Source organism: Schistocerca cancellata, chromosome 6 (assembly GCF_023864275.1).
Source record: "Schistocerca cancellata isolate TAMUIC-IGC-003103 chromosome 6, iqSchCanc2.1, whole genome shotgun sequence".
NCBI lineage: Eukaryota > Metazoa > Arthropoda > Insecta > Orthoptera > Acrididae > Schistocerca > Schistocerca cancellata.
In genome coordinates this window covers 367,675,055-367,687,646 of record NC_064631.1, presented here as the reverse complement: position 1 = coordinate 367,687,646, position 12,592 = coordinate 367,675,055, and the positions used below count along the sequence as shown (strand labels likewise).

Genomic DNA, 12,592 nt, shown 5'->3' with positions numbered 1-12,592 from the left:
CCGTTTGCCAACAACGCTCGGTAGACTGGATGGTCACCCATCCAAGTGCTACCCCAGCCCGACAGCCCTTAACTTCGGAGATCTGACGGGAACCGGTGTTATCACTGCGGCAAGGCTGTTAGCTTTATATTATTACTTGTGCATTCTTTCATCGTCGAAGCCATAACGCTTGATCATTTTTGTGTACTTTCACTTCAGACATGATATGTCCAAATATAACTGTAGTATTAGTCTCATTAGATATCCAAAACCCTTAAATATAGTACATCACCACATTAGGAAAACTGAAGTTGTTTCAATAACCGAAAAGTTAAAAATACAAGTTGTTGCAGGAGCAATGGTCAATATTCAGGAATATGACAGGAATGATCATTCGAAACGAAAAAGTCCAGTAAACATGGCCTCTGACATGCATACCTTAACAGCTTTGGACACTACTTCAACTTCGATACTGTGAAACAAATCTCTTTTATTGCCATCTCACTGATTTTCGTTCTTTGAGAGGTAGTTATCTGGACCAAAACAAGAAAAAAAAGTCCAGCGAAAACGGGTCCTAAAGAGGATACCTTAATAGCTCTGAACACTTATTTATCCTCGGTACTGTGAAACAGGCCTCTTCTACTAAGCAAATGCTCATATTTCTTAAGGTATGTGTTTTAGGGCCCGTGTTTACTTGCCTTTTTTGCTTCCAATGAGCGTTCTTGTCATATCCCTGAATATTGTCCATTTCACCTGGAACACCCTGTCTGGAGTAGAATCTAAAAAATCGCACAGCCTTTAAATTTTAATACTAACATACGTAGGAAACTATTTGCATGCAGATGACTCCTGTTGGACAGAATGTGTGTGTTATGTTGTATCTAGCTATTGTACGCGACCATTTAGATAGACCGTTGATAATTCTGGCGTGGAGTGGTTCAAGTTCATTTTATACTCTTATTAAATATTTGTTTGTGAAGCATCTGCATTGTTACAGATATGTAAAGCCAATTTATGATTAATATAGCATAGAACTGTACTCAAAATATAGCATGGAAACATTTCAAATCACTCTGGCCTTTGTGCGGTAAAAAGTAAATTTCAAAACCTCGTAGGTAGGGCAACAACAACTAGGAGTAGTCATCTTGGGTATCGATAACCGCTTTAGCTGAATTTAGTCCTTTATTACTGGATCACTACCAGTTTCGTGCACCAAAAGCCAGATCTTCAGCCGTCCTTATCCGCTCTAATGTTTTAGTCACATGTTCACCTGAAAATGTGGCGTTTAGTGCCACGAAACCAGTAGTGATAGAATAATAAAGGACTAAATACAGCTTAGAGGTTATTAATACACAGGATAAATTTGAAAACATTAAAATTATAACACCACTTTCCTTATTTATTGTACTGGTACATTTTAAAATAATATTCACAATATGTATTTTCGGAATTGATTTCCTCTAGTACTTGTGCTTCTGTATGTGTTGCCTGTTGTAAAAATATAAATACACAAAACCTCTGTACGGATTATGTTCACATTTTTTTGGGGCATGAAACGAAACGAATTATGTTAAATCTATACTTTTCAAATCCTATCTTTCTAGACTTCATCACTTTGTTGAAAAGTGTAATCTTGACATGTTAGTTAGCAGTCATACAATTAAAAAATAGTGGAAAACAACGTTTATCGTCCTTTTAGCCGGAATAAAAAAAGTGTTTTTTAATTACTACAGCCCAAATTAATTAGTATTACATAAGAGTTTGTTATTCTCGATGTATACTGTGCAAAGAAAATAGTACATGTGTGAGACTCGGCACTTGTGCAGCACGAGAAAACTTAAAGGCAACAGAACAATCAAGAAAGTACGAAAAAATGGAGTACTAGATACAGAAAAACGCACTTGAAAATGGGAATCATTTCCTGAAAATCATCGTGTAACATATAAGTAAAAAAATCGTGACTGGTAACAAAAACGTCATTTATAAACAAACACAATATATTCACAGTCGCAGGCTTTCGCATACCATTTCTAATGGATCCAATAAATTAAATGTCAATACAATAAAATAAAACATAAGTTTTCTCTTTTGTTCCTAATTTGTTCTGTTCATTGTACTTGCTTTAGATGGCTGACGTAATCAGAAGTTGCGAGTAACGACGAATTATCTCCAAAATGGTAGAACACGTCATATACGACTATCTGTATTTGGTGAAGTTTATAAGTGTGCTCAACTGCGTCGATCCGTTGAGAGAGCGCTACTTTCTGTGTCCTGCTAGCGACTTCAAGTCCAAGCTGAAGCAGACACGTCCTCTGCCTCTGGCAGCGGACGTGTGTTGCGTGCTGCCGTCGCGTTAGGCGCCGACGGTCACGCGCAGCTGTCCGGTTAACGCCGCGGGCTGACGGTGCCCCGCCTGCTGGCGTAATGGCACACCGAGGAAATTAAGTGAGCACACGTCCCGCCGCCGATGCAGCGATCGTGACTGCTTCAGAACATTATCACCGCTAATTACTTCCTCGTGTGCATGACAGCGAAACACAACTGAATAATTACGAGAGAACGCATTAGTTGTCTCAGCTGACCATCAAACTGCTCAGAATAAATAACATTGCATGAGGGTAGCTTTAGGGCGATTTCCTCGCTTCATTGTTTCGCTTGTTGTTCTTAGTATTTTTCATCGCCTATGCCCCGATTCATGAGGGATTAGTCTCTTTATGAAACAGGTCTGTTTCTTTCGCCTTTCCTCGGATCTTACGAGGTGAGACGCGAAATTACGCTCGCAGGCACGGCCAGAATTGTGTGTGCGTGCGTGTGTGTGTGTATGTGTGTGTGTGTGTGTGAGAGAGAGAGAGAGAGGGGGGGGGGGCGAGGGCCGGCGGTGCTTAGGGGCGCTCAACGGCTAGGTTATCAGCGCCCTTACTAGCATAAACGAATGGGCGTCATAACCCACGCACTTCTTGTGATGTGCGAACCCCCAGAGGAAATGTGCCGTGTATTGCTCCGTAGACTTACTGGCGGACCAAGATCAATACACTACACTGCTAAACTTACAGAATCAGTGAAAGTAAGGGTGGCCAACCTCGATTTGACCCGCAAGACAATGTTAAACTTGTCACTACTCCAAAATCAATCCCCTTTAGCTATCTTGGTGGCCATGGTGTTCTAGTGCGTACAGCGTAAACCCCGGCCCTGGAGTCCTGGGTTCGATCCCGTTTCAGTTCTCCGGGGCGGCCATGTGTCCTCTCAGCCCGCTTTCAAATGAGTACTGGGGCTCTCTCCTGGCGATAAAAGCAGCAGGGGCAACGAGCCCGCCAGCCTCCCCTTCCTAGCGCCGTGGTGAGGAAATGTTGCACTCTACCTGAAACAGGCCGTCAGTTTAGCTACGGGCTGTGGGCCACACACAACGATCTAGCTGTAATGGAAATAAATACGATTTATTTGCTTCACTTAGATCTCGCCAAGTAGCACACAGTGTCTACTCCCCACGAGGAGTGCAAGCCAACTCCCCGAGTTTGCAGTCTATAAACAGCTCTGCAAAAGTGTTATAACACCCATGCCTTCAGGCAACCAGATTCAATAGCTGCAATACAATTTCATTTGCCATTTCCTGCTCACGCTAACAACACTCCACAGCAAAATGCCTTTTCTAATCAGGGCTTTTCAAAACGTTTATTTCAAACATGTGGTTGGGAACACCCATTATCCTGACAAAAATCACTCGCTCTTGGGACTGCCTCACAGGCCTCCACCACACCCCATTTATGTGGATCAAGGAAACACCGCCCCTCCATCTCCACGCGGGAGAAAGCCTTCTTCCATTGGCTTCGGGAAACTGGCTCTGGTGTACACATTATCTATAGAACGTGCACAGATCCACGTAAGATTCGTTCAAATATAATTTAGCCAAGTGAGGTAGCGCAGCTAAGACGCTCGATTAATATTCTGCAAAAGCAGAGTTCAAATGCCATTCTCATTTAGGTGCACTGCGGTTTCCTAAATCATGTAAGGCGAATGTTGAAGCACATCGTTCATCGTTCATCAAGCTACCTTCATGTAGACAGTGGCTCAGTCTTCGTTCTACTTCACTTCCAAGTAATTTTGCATCTAGTTTTAACCTTTCACTAGGCCCTTACCTTCTTTCTATAATGTATAACCCGCGAGGTTTCCATCCCGGCGCATACATTAGCGCAATTGGCCTTAATGCTTATACACGTAGGTGTTTTCACGATCTCGCCAACGAAGTTTTAACAACGATAAGTCAAACACAGACAACCGCTTCTCGGAATTTGAGCTTGGGGGGGGGGGGGGAGAGGGGAGGGGGTTTGCAACTCATTTTAGTTTCGCGGTGAATGATGAAACAGTTGGAAGACTTCATGATAAATTCGGCTCTGTCGGAACCTACTATAAGTTACGGATTTCTTCAAACGACAAAGCGGCCCTCACGCGGCCTCGCGCAGTAATACTGGTCGTTTGTAATCTGTGTTAATGATCTACGCAGTTTGTTAGAGAAGACTGCAGAGCTTTAAAATTACTGACGCTCTCTCAGTATATTGGGAAGATCGTGTACCGTGTAATGGTGGTACGACGCGCGACACGCTACAGTTTCTGCCGAGAACGAGAGAAAGTAAATTCGCTTCGAATGAACTTCTACAAGAACGAAATAAGTATGGAACACGTATATGAAAGCATCATGATGTGCTTTGCGAAATGAAATTCTTAATTGGTCAAGAAACGCCAGATATTTCGTTGTCCACACGAAAGATGAGGAAACTGAAGATCACGGTGTCACGACAGTAAGCAGAAATGTTATTTTACTTGCAGCAGTTTTCATAATTGGCAAATAAGATCAGGTCAGCTGTCAAGATAGCAAACAATTGTCACGGCACAAACGTAATATCACATAAACTAACAGTCACCGTAACTGCTTTATTTCATTCGCAAACAGCTGCGTTCTTCACCAGTCGTTTACGAATTATGCACGGGTGGTTTCGTTGCACATGGTATGCAATGCACCTCAACCAAAAGTTTGTTCTGCTTCTAAGCTTTCAGTGTCGTTTATGAGTTGTTGTTTCCGCATAAGTGCCTCGATCCAAATGGATGAAAGTTTAGGGATAAACGTCTCGTTCACAAGAACTTAGAAAAATTCTGATACTGTAAGGATGAGGAAGAAATTATTCACCACCTTTTCAGACAAACCTGGTTCGAAAAACAATCATGACAATGAAAATGTCGCTTTCGGCAAATTCAACAGGATTTTGCTGACGAAGTCTCGAGGTGTCTGTAAACGGAAGGTTTACAATCAATGTATATCAGCCATTTTGCCTGATGGCAGTGAGCAGTGAGACCTAAACTTTTAACACATTCAAGACTGCCCTCAGTCGCCCTGGATGGGGCAATGATTTCGAAAATCATTGCTTTGTAACAGCGAATCCAATAAGTGTGCACGGTGTTTCATTTGAAATGATGCATCCTTATTTACCTAATCTTAAAAATCTTATTTTGAAATACGAAAATTAGCAGACACACGAAATTTTGTATTGGATGATGGGTTTATTCAAAAAAAAAAAAAAAACATTTACACATCTTTCTTATACACAATTTGCCTGACTGTGGTACTTTTTGGAACGTTCACGCATTCAAATAGCTGCAACACAATTTGGACACCACAATAATATTTCTATCCACACGTTTCTCTCTTTTGGCTCTAAATGACCTCGGAACATGCTTTGCAGACACGTGTTGCGTAGTGATTTTTATAATACTTTTTACTCCTGGAGTTGTTTGAAGTACGTTACTTCACGTAACATGCGAGTCAAAAGCCCTTGGACTCCTTCATAAGTTGGAAGATTACAGGTAAAATTGAAATGTGATGATGGGAACATAGGTATGACGTGGGGTCGCAACTTTTGGAGTGAATGTCATTCATGGCCGCCATCTTGAAATCCGCCATTTTGGATTCAAGTCATTTTTTTTAATGGGAAGGGGGTTGTATGACACTTCAAATAACACTCGCTTGAGCTCTGGAATTTAGTGGTGTAATTTGTTTTTGTCTATCTTGTACAGTTTAGAATTTATTAATGTTCAAAGTTACCTTGATACCGACTCATGTCTCTCTTTGTTCCAGGTGATCTAAAATGGGTCTGACACATGAATAGAAGATCGAAATCATCCTTATATCAGGGGAACGCAGCCAACGAAAAATAGCAGCTGACTACAACAGGCGGCACCCAGACAGAGAACCGGTATCGCACAGCACGGTGGCTCACGTGATCACCAAATTCCGGGAGACGGGCTCTGTTCACAATAGGGCACGTAGTGGGCGACCAAGGACTGCCACCAATGAGGAAACTGCAATTGCGGTTGTTGCGTCGTTTGTGAAAAGTCCTAAACGAAGTACCCGTCGTGTGGCCCTAGCATGTGGAATAAGCCAAACCTCAGTTGTCCGGATATTGCACACCAATAAGTGGCATCCTCACAAGCTGCAGATGCAGCATCGACTTAACGAGGATGACCCTGATCGCCGGTTGGAGTTCTGCCTGTGGGCTACTGAACAACACGAACTGGATCCTTCGTTTGCTAAGGGCATACTGTTCAGTTACGAGGCGTATTTTACTTTTAACGGCGAGGTTAATCGACATAATTGTCGATACTGGAGTGACGCAAATCTGAACTGGGTTGCCCCATTTCGAGAACATAGTCCGGCGAAGGTGATGGTGTGGTGTGGCATATGGGACACCCGCATCATTGGGCCATTTTTCATTTACAATACCTTAACTGCACCACAGTATCTGATGCTGCTGCAGGACCTTGTGTTCCCTTCCACACTAAACGCTCACGGCATTTTCCCATCTTATTTTCAGCACGATGGTGCCCCTCCACACTATGGCATTGGTGTCCGTGAATGGTTGGAGGAACAACTGCCAGGGAAGTGGATTGGTCGCCGTGGTTCCGTGGAGTGGCTGCCCAGATCCCCTGACTTAACACCCCATGATTTTTATCCATGGTGACATCTTAAGAAGATAGTGTATGCTGAGAGCAGCCGGCCGGAGTGGCCGTGCGGTTCTAAGCGCTACAGTCGCAGGTTCGAATCCTGCCTCGGGCATGGATGTGTGTGATGTCCTTAGGTTAGTTAGGTTTAATTAGTTCTAAGTTCTAGGCCACTAATGACCTCAGAAGTTAAGTCGCATAGTGCTCAGAGCAATTTGAACCATTTGCTGAGAGCATCCGTGATTTGAGACACCTGGAGGAACGCAGACAACAGGCCCGTGACCAAATTTCAGGAGACACACTCCTCCGTGTGCAGTCAGAGTGGTTGCGGCGACTACAGTTGTGCATTGCACAGGATGGACAACACGTAGAACATGTGTTGTAGCAGTCGTTATGAAGGTAATTTCCCCAACTTTGAATATTAATAACCTCTAAACTGTACAAGATAGATACAAACAAATTACACCACTAAATTCCAGAGCTCAAACGAGTGTTATTTGATGTGTCATACACCTCCCCTCCCATTTAAAAAAAATTACTTGAATCCAAAATGGCGGATTTCAAGATGGCGGCCATGAATGACATTCACTCCAAAAGTTGCGGCCCCACATCAAACCTATGTTCCCATCACCACATTTCAATTTTCCCTTTTATCTTCCAACTTATGAAGGTGTCCAAGGACTTTTGACTCGCCCTTATAATATTTCAAACGCTTCCCTATATTATTTCCTTTTATTTATTACTTATTTAAACATTAAGCCACACAGAATTCTGGATCAGTATCAGAATCACCATCTTCCTCCTCTGATTTCGAATCGTCGACTTCTTCTTCCAGGGCTTTGAAAACATCGCTGTCGTCGAAATTCATGCTAATTGTGAGCAGTGGGTCAAATAGAGACACAAGTATCACACGAAAGCAATGTGGGACTCAACACAGAGTAAGACTCGGGTGCTGTCCGCCTGAATAACTGCAGCTGCTAGAGTCCTATTCGAGTTGCTTCCAGACTGAGTTAAGGCGAAAACTTCAGGAACTGGGGGTTGATCAGCGAACAATGGAGAGATGAATTCTGCGAATGATCAGGGGAGGCAAGAAAAGACACCAGTGGATCAGGGAACAGAACCGAGAGGAAGCCGCAATGATAACCGTAGCAAAACTGAAACGGTGGTGGGCGGGACATGCGAGTCGATGGTAGGTGGACCAAGGAAGTTCTTTGATTGATTACAGGAGATAAGGAAATGTGAGATGATAAACTGATGAAAGATTGGTAGATGACCTCAGAACCCATGCAGGAGCAACACGGATGCTTCGAGGATGGAAGAGGAAATTAGTGTTTCGCAGCCAGTCAACAACGAGGTCATTAGAGACGGAGCACAAGCTAGGATTAGGGAAGGACGGGGAAGGAATCGGCCGTCCCCTTTCAAAGGAACAATCCTGGCATTTGCCTGAAGCAATGTAGGGAAATCAAGGAAAACCTAAATCAGGATGGCCGGATGCGGGTTTGAACCGTCGTCCTCCCGAATGTGAATCCAGTGTGCTAAGCACTGCGTCACCTCGCCCTGTCGGATGCTTGTCGTTCAAGGCCAGAAACAAAGGGCGTACCTCATCCAACAGGACCGTGCCTACTGGAGTCAAATATGTGTGAATTCCTAAGGGACCAAACTGCGTAGGTTATCGGTCCCTAGACGTACACACTACTTAAACTAACTTATGCTAAGAACAACACACACACACACACACACACACACACACACATGCCCGAGGGAGGACTCGAACCTCCGGCGGGAGGGGCCGCGCAGTCCGTGACATGACGCCTGAAACCGCGCGGCCACTCCGCGCAGCCCTACTGGAGCAATGCGGTGTTGAAACCATACAGTAACACAATATGTGCAACGCTTAGGACAGCCACGCATCGACCGAGAACATGTCCTCGCATGTACGACAGGATTAACGCCCATTTTACAAATCTCGGAACGACGGCACGCGAACAGGCCACATAACAGCGTGCAGTATCTGTCGTAGACTGGGCAGTCATACGCTCTTACACATCATGTATGGTTTACACGATAGGTGTACGCAGTTACGTGACCTCTTCACTCAATCGTCTAGCCGTTACCACCTCGCGTAAAACACGCTCCACGTCCGCGAATGGAAAATTCGCCATGATGCTATTCGTGTATTCTTGTCGTACGAAGAACGTTGTAGTCTCTGAGTCTGACCTCTCTTCCTCACCTAGGGCGTGTCTGCCACCTACACACGACTATGAAAATATTTAGATATTTGTATGTTGTTAAGGATTCTAAGATCCTATGGGTGAAATTTAATGAGGTGAATGGTTATTCCAATGTATTGTCACTGATGAACTAGCTACATACATCGACTGCTGACTACCGTTCTATACGCCCTTTTGAAGAGCGCTGAAACACAGCCCATACTCCGGTTAATTGGGTATTTTGTATGATGAAGCCACAGTGTATCCAGTAGAATTTAAATTAAGTATCATTTCGTCAATCAAGCTCTATTTATTTTAACTACACTCGTCCCTCATTAAATATCTAACAGGCGCTTATAAAACAGACCTCAGGCGAACTGAACATTCAGCCACTGTAAGTAAATCGTTAATATGAAATCAAATGCAAATTTTTATCGATAACTCTTGCAAATCGACGCTTTCCATTCCTATTTAGTTCGCAATCAGATAACCTGCTGACGCGCGCGCGCCACCGGCGGGTATGTAAATGAGCGGATATGTAAATGATTGAAGTTGCAGTCCTCTGCGACAGGTAGAGCGGGCACCTTAGTCATTTACTGTTGTTCGTGTATAGTGTTGTTACCAGATCTGCCAGGGTATACACTACTGGTCATAAGGTTTCGATCACCCACAATGAAACTATACGAGTATACTTTATTTCAATGTAAAAACACATCGTACAAACTAAAAAGACCAACAGAAAAGTATTTTCTCTCTCTATCATTAAGTACAATACAATATGGTTTCGATTTTAGCCTTGAAAGTATCCACACTCTGCCTTCAAACAGCGCACGAACTCTTGGTATTCTGGAAATAAGCTTTTGTAGCGTTTTTGCAGATATTCCAGTCTTAGACGTTTGGAAATCATTCCATAGTTCTACAACATTAGATAACCTCAGTTTTCCGACCTCCCTGTCAAGTTCGTCCCATAACATTTCAAGGGGATTTAAGTGGGGTAATTGGTAACGGACTTGGCCACATCATATTTTTCAGTTACCGAAGTTTGTCTTTTCTTTTGACATACTCTTGCATAGCATTGTCCTACTTCAGAACAAAACCAGGACCGGTAAGTTTCTTGTGAGATGGAACTGCATTGTTGATTAATATCCTACGATATCCTCCCTTCTCTAACTTTCCATTATTTCTCACTCGATCACCGACTTTATCACCCACAGAGCATCCCCACACCATCACCGACCCTCTACCATGTTCCACCGTTGGCGTCACACGCCGCATCTTCAAACGTTCTACACGAAGTGGACGAACTAACATTTGACCATGCCTTCCAAATACTTCCAACTTAAAAAGGTTTTACCGTGAATAACACCTCAGTCCATTGCTGCACGCTTCAGTTTTTATGTTGCTATACCATTGTAATCTTTTCACCTGGCCTTGTTTGCGTTATAAAGGTTTTTTTTTCAGCCAATATGAACTCCTTTAAATCTTTTTCGCGAAGATGGCGTTGCACTGTTGAGACAGAGACTGCAGCTGGTCGCATACTATTTGCTTCCTCCCGAATTTCACGTGCAGTATGAGTCCTCTGCCACCTACGCTGTACATATATCACTGATCTTCCCTTACATTAGTCGGGGCCTTCCACATCGCGGAACACTTGTACTGGCAATTTGCTTGAACAGTTGCAATGTACTCGTATACACGACTGTAGATTTGGCTACGCCAACTTTTATTGCTACTGTCTTACTAGAGTAGCCTTCCTGATGTAGAGCTACAAGTACAGCAAGTTTTACAGTTCCAATCTCCTGCTTCCATCCCATCACGAGGGAATATGGTATGTACCTGATCATATATCCAAACACACTCCTAGATGAATACAATGTACCGTAAAATAATGCGAATTAATTGCTACATTGGTAGACAGATGAAGGAATGACACCTATTCGAATGGAACGGTCGTAGGTAAAGGCACGTCAGTACTGTTGTAGATATTCACCAGTGCCTCTCTATGCTAACAACGAGACAAATACACAACAGAGCCGATCAGTCTTTACATTTTTATACCTGTTTTATTATCAGAATGGGGATATGATAGGATATTCAAGACGAAATCCCTGTTTTAACCACAAATGCATTTCTGTGATATACCGAGCGAGGTGGTGCAGTGGTTAGCACGCTGGACTCGCATTCGGGAGGACGACGGTTCAATTCCACGTCCGGCCATCCTGATTTAGGTTTTCCGTGATTTCCCTAAATCGCTCCAGGCTAATGCCGGGATGGTTCCTTTGAAAGGGCACGGCCGACATCCTTCCCCATCCTTCCCTAATCCGATGAGACCGATGACCTCGCTGTCTGGTCTCCTCCCCCGAACAACCCCAACCCAACTATTGCTGTGACAGTTGATGGACAACTTCTGAGCATTAGTGTATAAGGGGCATGAACAGCGTCAGATTTGACTGATAACTGTGAAGGACGTGGAGACGTCACGTACTCGTGTGGAAGAGCCGCATTATGATCAGCTGGTCGAATTGTGAAATGTCCAGTCTTGTGGCGAATTCGGATGTTACAGTGGCCCTGTGTTGGACTGTATGGGAATACGAAGACAGGAGTACTCATCACTAAGGTTCCGGTTGACCACATACGACCACCACAAGGCAGGAACGCCCTATCGTGTAACAAGCACATCGGACCCGTCCACATCTGCGCCTGTCATCTGAGAACAACCAGTGCAACGTCCTGTATCGTCCCGTACTACTGGCAGGAGACTAGTACCAACCATCATCCGGACTATGGAATTATCGTCTCAACGCGTGGGCTGTCGTTACATCACAACACAAACGGCTGCTTTTGGAGTGGTGCCGTATCGTGGAAGCATGGAGTGCTGATGAATGGCATCGCATTGTGCTCAGCGATGACACGCGCTTCTGCACTATCCCGGATGCTCGTCGTCGGTGGGTAATGCGGCGACCTGGGGAAAGGCCCCATTTTTCGATGGTTTGGAGAGGCGCAGCGATATTACTCCTGGCTTCATGGCGTGGGAAGCCATCGGGTATGATTTCAGGCCTCGGCTAGAAGTGATTGACAGAAATCTGATGGCACAACAATATGTCACGGACATCCTACGTTCTCATGTGTTATCTCTCATGCGACAGTATCATGGTACTATTTTTCAGCAGGACAATGCTTGTTCACACATGACACGTGTCGCTATGAACTGTCTGCGTGATGTTGAGGTACTCGACTGGCCAGAAAGGTGCGCAGATCTGTCACCGATAGAAGAGATACGGGACCAGTTCGGCGTCAACTCCGTGCCAGTCCCAGTTTCCAGTACATCAGGGGCCAGTTACAACTGTCGTGGGCCAGCTTGCCTCAGGAGAGGATACAACGGTTTTATGACACACTACCGAACCGAATCACTGCAT

General features: G+C 44.2%; 1 protein-coding gene and 1 pseudogene across 1 annotated transcript in view; both read right to left on the bottom strand.

Moving 5' to 3' along the window:
* LOC126191543 (uncharacterized) overlaps positions 1 to 12,592 on the bottom strand; it is a 513,913-nt gene that overhangs the window by 363,556 nt on the left and 137,765 nt on the right. The gene's annotated exons all lie outside the window — the stretch shown is intronic.
* On the bottom strand, positions 6 to 123 carry LOC126089876 (5S ribosomal RNA; annotated as a pseudogene).